Below are 11,284 nucleotides of genomic sequence, written 5' to 3' on the forward strand. Positions count from 1 at the left end.
CCATCCATCTTCTTCCGCTTATCCGTGGTCGGGTCGCGGGGGTAGCAGTTCCAGCAGAGAGCCCCAAACTTTCTTTTCCCTGGCGACATCAACCAGCTCTGACTGGGGGATCCCAAGGCGCTCCCAGGCCAGCGAAGAGATATAATCCCTCCACCTGGTCCTAGGTCTACCCCTTGGTCTCTTCCCAGCTGGACGTGCCTGGAACACCTCCCTAGGGAGGCGCCCAGGTGGCATCCTAACTAGGTGCCCGAACCACCTCAACTGGCTCCTTTCGACGCGAAGGAGGAGCGGCTCAACTCCGAGTCCCTCCCTGATGACCGAACTTCTCACCTTATCCCTAAGGGAGACACCAGCCACCCTGCGGAGAAAACCCATCTCGGCCGCTTGTATCCGCGATCTCGTTCTTTCGGTCATGACCCATCCTTCATGACCATAGGTGAGGGTAGGAACGAAAATGGCCCGGTAGACAGAGAGCTTTGCCTTCTGGCTCAGCTCCCTTTTCGTCACAACGGTGCGGTAAAGCGACTGCAGTACCGCTCCCGCTGCTCCGATTCTCCGGCCCATCTCACGCTCCATTGTTCCCTCACTCGAGAACAAGACCCCGAGATACTTGAACTCCTTCACTTGGGGTAAGGACTCATTCCCTACTTGAAGTGGACAGTCCATCGGTTTCCTGCTGAGAACCATGGCCTCAGATTTGGAGGTGCTGATCCTCATCCCAGCCGCTTCACACTCGGTTGCGAACCGATCCAGTGAGTGCTGAAGGTCGCAGACCGATGAAGCCATTAGAACCACATCATCTGCAAAAAGCAGTGGTGCAATCCTTAGTCCACCGAACTGCAGACCCCCTCCCCCATGACTACGCCTCGAAATCCGATCCATGTATATTACAAACAGGATTGGTGACAAAGCGCAGCCCTGGCGGAGGCCAACCCTCACCGGAAAAGGGTCCGACTTACTGCCGAGGACCCGGACACAGCTCTCGCTTTGGGAGTACAGAGATTGGATGGCCCTGAGTAGAGACCCCCTCACCCCATACTCCCGCAGCACCTCCCACAGTAACTCCCTGGGAACTCGGTCATACGCCTTCTCCAAGTCTACAAAACACATGTAGACCGGATAAGCGTATTCCCAGGCCCCCTCCAGGATCCTTGCGAGAGTAAAAAGCTGATCCGTCGTTCCACGACCAGGACGGAATCCGCATTGTTCCTCCTCAATCTGAGGTTCGACAATCGGCCTGACCCTCCTTTCGAGTACCTTAGAGTAAACTTTCCCGGGGAGGCTGAGTAGTGTGATGCCTCTGTAATTGGCACACACCCTCTGATCCCCCTTTTTAAAAAGGGGGACCACCACCCCGGTCTGCCACTCCTTCGGCACTGTTTCCGACTTCCACGCAACGTTGATGAGACGTGTCAACCATGACAGTCCCTCAACACCCAGAGCCTTCAGCATTTCCGGGCGGATCTCATCAACCCCCGGGGCTTTGCCACTGTGGAGTTGTTTGACGACCTCAGTGACCTCCCCCCGGGAGATTGGTGTTGATCCCCCGTCATACTCCAGCTCTGCCTCTAACATAGAGGGCGGAGTTGTCGGGTTCAGGAGTTCCTCAAAGTGTTCCTTCCAACGCCCTAACACTCCATCAGTTGAGGTCAACAACGTCCCATCCTTACTGTACACAGCTTGGATGGTTCCCTGCTTCCCCCTCCTGAGGTGTCGGACAGTTTTCCAGAACAACTTTGGTGCCGCCCGAAAGTCCTTCTCCATGTCTTCTCCGAACTTCTCCCACACCCGCTGCTTTGCCTCGGCCACGGATGAGGCTGCTGCCCTTCGGGCCTGTCGGTACCTTGCAACTGCCTCGGGAGTCCCCCGGGATAACAAATCCCTGAAGGCCTCCTTCTTCAGTCGGACGGCTTCCCTGACCACCGGTGTCCACCAGGAGGTTCGAGGGTTACCGCCCCTTGAGGCACCTAGGACCTTGAGACCACAGCTCCCCGCCGCGGCTTCGGCAATAGAGGCTTTGAACACCGACCACTCTGGTTCAATGTCCCCAACCTCCACAGGAATGCCCGAAAAGCTCCGCCGGAGGTGTGAGTTGAAGGCCTCCTGAACTTGGGCCTCCTCCAGACGTTCCCAGTTCACCCGAACTACACGTTTGGGCTTACCAGGTCTATCCAGAGGCTTCCCCCGCCACTCGACCCAACTCACCACCAGATGGTGATCAGTTGACAACTCCGCCCCTCTCTTTAACCGAGTGTCCAAAACATACGGCCTCAGGTCCGATGATATGATAACAAAATCGATCATGGACCTTCTGCCTAGGGTGCTCTGGTACCACGTACACTTATGTTCGAACATGGTGTTTGTTATGGCCAATCCATGACTAGCACAGAAGTCCAGTAACAAACCACCACTCCGGTTCAGATCAGGGGGGCCGTTCCTCCCAATCACGCCCCTCCAAGTGTCTCCATCATTGCCCACATGTGCGTTGAAGTCTCCCAGCAAGATTAAAGAGTCCCCTTCAGGAGCCCCATACAGGACTCTTTCCAGGGTCTCCAAGAAGGCCTGTATACTCTGAACTGCTGTTGGGTGCATAAGCACACACAACAGTCAGAGTTTTCCCCCCCATAACCCGCAGGCGTAGGGAGGCGACCCTCTCGTCCACTGGGGTAAACTCCAACAACGAAGCACCCAACCGGGGACTTGTGAGTATCCCCACACCCGCCCGCCCGGTGCCTCACACCTTGAGCAACTCCGGAGAAGAATAGAGTCCAACCCCTATCCAGAAGTAAGGTTCCAGAGCCGACGCTGTGCGTAGAGGTGAGCCCAACCAGATCCAACTGGTAACGCTCCACCTCCCGCACAAGCTCCGGCTCCTTCCCCCCCAGAGAGGTGACGTTCCACGTCCCCAAAGCCAGCTTCTGTCGCCCGGGTCTGGTCCGTCGAGACCCTCCGCTTTCACTGCCACCCTTCTGGCAGCGCACCCGACCCCATCGATGTTTCCCGTAGGTGGTGGGCCCGCGGGACGGAGAAGCGGAGGTGTTGCCCACGTTGCCTTTTCGGGCTGGGCCCGGCCGGGCTCCGTGGCAAGCCCGGCCACCAGACGCTCGCCGACGAGTCCTCCTTCTGGGCCTGGCTCCAGAAGGGGACCCCGGGCTTCCTCCGGGCCGGGTATCCTCACTTCTTAGTTTTTCTTTCATGAGGTCTTTTGAACCAATCTTAGTCTGGCCCCTTGCCTGAGACCAATTTGCCATGGGAGACCCTACCAGGAACACAAGGTTCCAGACAACACAGCCCCCAGGTTAATCAGGGCACACAAACCTCTCTACCACGGTAAGGTGCTGGTTCTTCAGAGAGGTGCAATAGATGCCGTGTGTAAATTGAAAAGATAATACATTTGCAACATAGGTAGTCCAAATGTTTGGAAATGCATGTGTGTATAATAGGAAGATGAATCCACGAGGATATCCATCCAACTCTGAACAAAAAGTATTTTAACTTGGTATTATTACCTTAAAATGTGTAATTATTGACCATTTTTAAATTTGAGCTACAATCCTTTACAAAGGATGCTTTATTTATAAAGTGTTACCTAATACATGTGTGCAATTTGAATGAATGACATTTGCTTTACGCTATAACACAACATATGATCAAACACATTAACAGATTTGATCTCCTGGGCCTAAGGGTGGCGCTGTTAGTCAGCCATTAAGCTTCTTCAAACTGCCTTCATATTTTGGGGAGGAACATTTTGACCTGACCTTATTTGTCGTGACACTGTCAGCTCAAAGTTTCCCTTTTGACTTGCCACCATTTCCCCACAGTTTCAGGCTGTACACTTTTCATGTATATAAATCATCATTTAGCTGAGAATTTGTCATTTAATTGGCTAAGATCATTAATACTGAAGGGAATACACCTCTTTGATTGAGCTGACCCCTCTCACAGGCTTTTCCTCAGGATAATCTTTTTTGCAGAGTCATTTTCTTAGATTCTCTTGCTTCAAGGTTCTTTATTTGTCAAACGAACACAGCTACAGTGTAGGTATGTCGATGAAAATCTCGTGTCACAGGCTTCTCTAACAGTGCAACACAAAACACAGATAAACAGAAAAATATAGTGCAAATAAATAGTCATTTTAATCTATCCAATGCTTTTTTTCGGGGAGGTAACACCGTTTTCAGCCTCTAGGTGGCCCTAGCGAGGTGTTAGACTTGTGCTCTTGTCACTTAGTTCATTTAAGTGTATGTAGGATCAGTGGCAGATATAGTTGACCTCCTCTATTACTAAGGCGTACATATTTTTTCCTTAGTCTAATTTTATAGCTTTCATTGCATTTTCAGTTCATGAAAAATACAAATATTGTGTAGTGTATATCTTTTGAGAAGATCCTAACTTACTATTTCTAAACGGAAGCGGTTTGACTTTATTTTATGAATAATGAAGATGATTCATACTGCCGGCCTCTGTGTGGGTTATCATGTGTGAGTGCATGGCTGTCATCATTCTCTATAATATTAATATTTCGTTTTTCCAGATATCAATCTAAAACAGTCCAGTTCTACAGAAGGTGTCACTACCAGAGAAGTTATATTTAGTTCAAATGTCCAGTGATGCACAGTGTGGACATGTCATCAAACTGTGCTCTTGGTTGTCAGAAATAAAAAATGATTTCATGAATTAACACTGTTTTAAACGGACATAATGGCAATTCCCCAAAATCCAACGTTTAAGGAACTGAGAATTCTCCCGTGGAAGCCTGTCAAATTAATCCCTCTGACTCAGACACCCACATTGCCTCTGCAAATGACATCTTCTCATAAAAAGAGAAGCGGTTCAATAAAAATACCTCATGCATGACCTCACTCTCTGATACCAGCTGCTAAATAATGAGCTTTACCAGACATGTCAGTAAAATGGTACCCCACCCACCGCCTAAGGGTGGAGGTAACGCCTCCTCTGTTTGAATAAAGTCACTTATTTTGTGTGTTTATATGTCTGATTAGAATAAATAACGAGTTCAATGTACTAATGGTGACGACAAAGTTATGTTCTTACATCATCTTTACAACAACCAATCATATTTTGTATAATTTGAGATGGAATTGGCCCTGGAATATTTTGAAAACATTTTGGTTTCCTTGCCTATTTCAAAATGGAAGGCACAGATAGGCAGCAAACATGTATTTTTTTAGCTTGTTTTTGTTGATATTAACTTAGCAATGACATGGCATGCATTGATACCCCGAGGCCAAATATGTTTTGGGACCCTTATTGTGAGGCAGAGGCAGTGACGGGCTCAAGCCAAACCTTTGTGTTGACACAAAACAAAACCCTCAAGGATTTGTATTTACATTTGTAACTTTTCTTAGAATACAGCCTGAAAAAATGAACTTACAACATATGAAAGTAAATCTTTTAATGTATTGTACAGTGCAACAGTGTTTATGAATGACTTCTTGATGTATTTTCATAGTTTTCTTCTAAAAGCGAAAGGGCTCTCTGAGACGTTAATCCTCTCTGTGGTTACAGAGTAGTGTAATGATTCTAAGTGAAACCAGACGACGGCTGGTTTAACCGTGTGTGAAGTCTGGGTTTAAGTAATAATTAATGAACGATTTAGCAGTCAAATATCTCCGGGTTGATGTTTAATGTCTAGAATAACAGTCTTATAAGTTCTCCACCTCACTGACTTTGGTTGTTTATGTGTTCATTATATACGTAAATGGCCGTATAAATAGAAAACTGTGGTGGGTTTGTGGCTAAAAATACATTTATGAGCGATTTGTCACAGTACATGGCATTCTGTAGGCTGTAGGGCGGGGAGGAAATGAGCAGGGATGGCCTGGCTGGATACAGAGCATCTGAAGCCAGCTTTCTCCTGGAAAAAAAGGCCGTCTGTGCGACTATTAATAGCTCCAGCAGGCCGGTGTGTCTCTTTAAGGCTGACTAACGGCTCCTTTCATTCGACGCAGGCAGAAAAACCAGAGCTTGCCCACCGTTTTCATCAGCAAGCCTCTCTGGAGCTGCTGATGACGTGCGTAAGACGCCCCTGACAGCTTTTACAGACGCACATAAAGACTCACAGGCAGCTCGAAGCAGATACTTTGTAGACCATGTTAGTCAGATTGTGAGTAAGAGAGTGTGGCCTCTCACACACTTCTAACAAATGCTACAAAAACCTTAGTCAAAACCTGCAAGCATACCGCAAATCTTAGTGTTTTGGGAGTTGTGTGATCTGTTGGACAGTGTTACTGTGGAAACATCCATGAGGTTATAGAGCGTGAGTGTGTGATGTTGAAAGACTGGAACATCAGATGACCCCAGGTTACATAACTGATGATGGGCCGAAGGTCAACATGTGTATATTAAAAAAAATCTTTTGTAAACCTTTAACCTTGAGTAAATCAAATCAAATCAAGTTGTATTTATATAGCACATTTAAAAGCGATTTTTGGTCGAGCCAAAGTGCTGTACATGTAATAAAAACACATTACTACAATCACAATTAAAAAAAAGTAGCAAAATATTTGGGGAAATACGCTTATTTGCTTTCTCCGCAGAGAGTACGAGAGCTTATCTTAGCATAGCTTAGCACAAAGTCTTCAAACGGCTAGCTTGGCCCTGTCTAAGGGTTCTGAATCTCACAAGTTAACACTTTTCATGGAGTTTGTCAAATACGTACAAAATCAAAGGCAAACCAAGCTTATTTTATTTGTATTTTTTTTCCTGAATTCCAAGTTGCCTTGCATCCAATCGGAGACGCCCCTTTGGTTTTTGTACCAAGCTTTAGATAGAGATGCATTCTGGGGATTAAAAGATGTATTGATTGAGTTGCTCGGAAGAGGTCGTTACCAATCTAGAGTTTATAAGGGAAGGTAACATTTTAATAGCAGTAACATTATAGTTTTATACATATATATTATATATTACATTACATTACATTACATTGCATTTAGCTGACGCTTTTATCCAAAGCGACTTACAATAAGTACATTCGACCAGGAAGACACAACCTTGAAGAAAACAGAATCATATAAGTACATCAGGTTTCATAGAGCCAAACATATTACTACAGAGTTTTGTTAAAGTAGTATGAAGGCTATATCTACAAATTATTATTATTTTTTTCAGATGAACTTAATGGGTAAGTGTCCATTATGAATTGAGGAAATGTTCCTAAACCTTGAAATAAAAAACTAAATTGTAATAAAACAGGGCAGGGAACATGTTGTTTTACCTTTTTATTAGCTAATGAAAAGTAAAAACACTGTCACATGTCACTTTTTCTACATCTATGATGCTTTAGCAGAGTAAACCCAAGGTCTTGTCCCTTCTATTCAGCACTAACGAATAGACGGCTCATTATACAAAGCACTGACATTATTCACACCTCTGAACGAATAAAAAACATAGCAGTCTGAGCCAACTCCCGAGGGTACATTCGGGAAAAGCTCCGCAGCCAAGTTCTGTGAGCGTCATTAAACAACCCAATGTACTGTTGATATAACTGTCCTGGCATTATAACTAAACACCGGCCTGTGATCTGGTGTCAGGAAAGGTTACTTGAGTATTCAGTTCAAATACGGGACGTTGCTACTTTTGATTTTTGTCGAGCTATTGTTTTCTCTGTTGTTCCAGACTTCCAGTGCTTTGGGATTCAGTACAGTCACATCTCCTTCAGGGCCGGACAGGAAGCCACCGCCTCTTCCTGTTTAGTCTAGATTCTGATTGGTCCCTTGGCTTGAGAGCATTTTCACAACAAAGCAGTCAACACCACATTTATCAATTGCTAAAAAGAGCTAAACCTGGTACTAAATAAAAGCAAAAGGGACTGAAATACAGTCAAAACAAAAGAGGAATCACTGCTGACATCTTCCGCCCTTTTTCAGCTTCCATAAATTCCCTTTTTTGGACATTATTTTGCTTTCTAAATAAGCACCATCCCTAATTATCTACTGTTTGACATGCATACAAACACAAGGCAGGGAAAGCATTGTGATTAGAGCTGTTAAAGTAGCCTGCACTTTGGGGATAAAACTTGAGCAAAAAGTCACATTTTTTGCTCAAGTTTTCTACTGAAAAAAGCTTTAATAATCACCTACTATGATTTTAAGGAATTCCCCCAGACAAAGCCTTCCTCTTGTCTGGCCTGCGCATGTTATTACACTCAAACCCCACCAGTCAGTTCAGCCTGAAAGGAAATTAGCTCATCAGCAGACTGACGCAACCCTCATGCAAAGATAACTAGAGGAGAGAAAGGCAGACGCTGTGTCATTCCCTCTGCTCCACACAGCCCATTAAACATGCCTTATTAGGACATCTGTAGCCGATAGTCATGCTGGCATGATGCTGCTTTTTGTTTTCTGGTTTCTTTTGCCAGCCGCTCATGACTTCCTTCAGACACTCATGTGATGTGTGTGAAGGTCGGGTCACTTGGCCACTCATCATGGGACTTTGGCCGAGTGGGACGTGCTGTAGAAAATTAAACAATAACACTGAAGGTGCTTTTACGGTAAAGGCAGATAAACAACTAGTTTCCCGATAAGTAAATATTATTGTGGAGCACCTTCATGTCAGTGTCCGGTTAAGTGTTTTTGGTACACTTCTCTTTCTGTAAGCTATTGGCAAATATCCCATCTGTGCTATCAATCTGCATTAAATTACCCCCTTTCACTCGCAGGGTTTTATTTAGAGACCTCATATTTCTATTCCGCTGATAACACCTCCAGCTTCCCTTTTTCATCCCAGGTCTGTGCATTGCTGAAGATACATTCCCTGTCCACTTTTAGCCCTGAGAGCAGGTGGAAACGGAGGTCAACTGAGTTTACAGAAAACAAAGATTTACGCATTAACCAGTGGCGGCCGGCCCATAGGGGCGCTAGGGGCGCCGCCCCACCTCTTCCCACATTAAAAATATATTAAAAAAAAAAAAAATTATTTTATTATTTTAATTTATTTTTAATGAACAAGGTCAATATTATATAATTGGTATCAGTGAAATGTATAATCTACAATAAAATATCGTTTAAAATTGTGTTACGATGTCTAAAGTTACCGATAAGTCACATGTTTCCTGCCTGGCGTTGCCCGTGTATCATTGCCCTTTCTCGTCTGGGCGCTAAGAGAGGAGCCCTCAACCAGTGCAGCAGCATCCACTAGCAGCTGACTGTTGCTATCTGTAAACTATGCCTCCGAAACATAATTTCAGCCAATCAGCGTCGTCAAATCTGATGATCACCGGGCGCCAATGTCAGCGCCCGGTGCAGGGTTATGGCTAGAAGGATCCGTCTTGTGGAAAACTCTCGCGAGAGTTTGCGAGGCACGTGGCTGAATGTTTACGTTTGACAGGCAGCCTTTCAGTTACGATCGTTAACATCAGTGGGCCACAGCAAATGATGGTGAGAAGCTAAACTATCTATTAATTAATTAATTAAGTCAATTACAGGGAGTGTGATTGTAACTGTGTGTGTGACTCTGGATGCAAACAGGTAAACGCTGTCTTTTGTTTCCCATGCTTGCTCTTCAAACAGCCGGGGACAGATACTATGTGCATGTAAATAAACACACACACACACATGTTATTGTAGTTGAGTTTTGACATCCATCAAACGATATGTTTTGCCTTAATGGTCTGTTTTCTAATATTTCTGTGTTTCTGAACCACGTCTGTGTCTGCATATAATGTTCGTATTTAGTCTCCTGATTTTAAATGGGAATTCAATCATTTGAGTGTTCCCAAAGAACCAGTGTTCTGCAGTTTGTGTGGGCCTACTGTACTGTTGCACAGTTTACTGTAGAAACTATGTCCAGGACACGGTGTTTGGAAGTTTTGGAAGATTCATAGCTTACCACACTGAAGATTATGGAGGTATTGATCAGTCTTCTCATATCTCTAACATCACCAGAAGTCATCATTTAAGGGGTCATTTCTCAAAATTTTCCCCGTGTGGTTTATTCACCATTATAATAGCCCCACCTAAAATAATTTCCACCAGCCGCCACTGGCATTAACCTGTTGCTGTTATAAACATTACTTTTAAATAGTTTTAAAATGGAATAATATCGCTAAAAGCCTTTGGGCTGCAATTGTTAAACTGTCTTGTATACTTTTAGACAGGTAAGCATACAGATTAGCGCTTCCCGATATAGACCTATAAAAGCTTGAAGCATAAACTTTCTATTTTGTTTGTTGTTGCTGATATCAGCAGCTGGCAGGAGGTTAAACTGGAGTCAGGCAGTTCCCAACGAAAAACGACACTAAAAGGCTCGATAGAAAATACAAACCAAAGGATTAAAAAGCCACAGCTGCTTTGTGAGGCTACATTTATAAGCACAGTTGAGCTAAATGCTAATGCGAGTAGTGTTTACTACAAACATGTTATATGCTAACTTCTAGCATGTAGAATGTTCACCTTTGTAGTTTAGCATGCAAGCTATCGTTAGCTAATCAGCACTAATGATGCATTCTCGCCGATAAATGTTAATTCTCCTGTTAAACTATGTATTATTTGTTTCTCTCTTTGGCTACTTTCAGGCTCTGTCAAATGATTACAGATGATTTATTTGAAATAAATGCTCTCACATTCTAAAAATACTCTCTTGGCATGTATCTGTTGCGTTGAAGCTTTACCTAGCCGACACCCTCTTGTGTTCCCAGACCCCAAACAGTAAACAAACAAAAGGCTGTACATACGATCCACAAATTCCAGTATGTCCACAAAACCGGCAGATTGGGAAATGCACGTAGCGCATCTTAACTTCAAACACACAGAAGCATATAACTGAAGCAACATCCTGAGGAAATCGCCTCTCCTCTAAAGCTTCACTGTACCGAGACATCAAAGCTCAGGCTGCAGCCACAGAATGGGATGTGTGTGTGAGATTACATTGGGATTTAAATGGCAATAACGCTCCTCCAAAGATAAAAATCCTCTCAGAATATCATGATTTCACACTTTATGAGTTGTTTTTTTTGGCATTTAAGGGTACCAAATGGAGCCACCTTGCTTTTCTCTTTCTCCTTCTTCAGTAATTTGCTCAGATTGGATTCCTTTGACTATAGACGAATAACAGGAAAACCTGACAGTGAGGCCAGGCGATACAATGAACCCCCATCGATGACTTCTCCGAGTAACAGCCATTTCCTTCAGTGAAACCAGACGCCTGTAGTACTTGTTCAGGAAAGGAGTTAGCAGGAAGTGGGTAGAGACCTGGATTTACATGACTGAATCCGGTCACTTTCGCTGGAAGAGCAGCTATAGTAACTTGATTGGATCAAACA

This window comes from Gymnodraco acuticeps, unplaced genomic scaffold (assembly GCF_902827175.1).
Source record: "Gymnodraco acuticeps unplaced genomic scaffold, fGymAcu1.1, whole genome shotgun sequence".
Lineage (NCBI taxonomy): Eukaryota > Metazoa > Chordata > Actinopteri > Perciformes > Bathydraconidae > Gymnodraco > Gymnodraco acuticeps.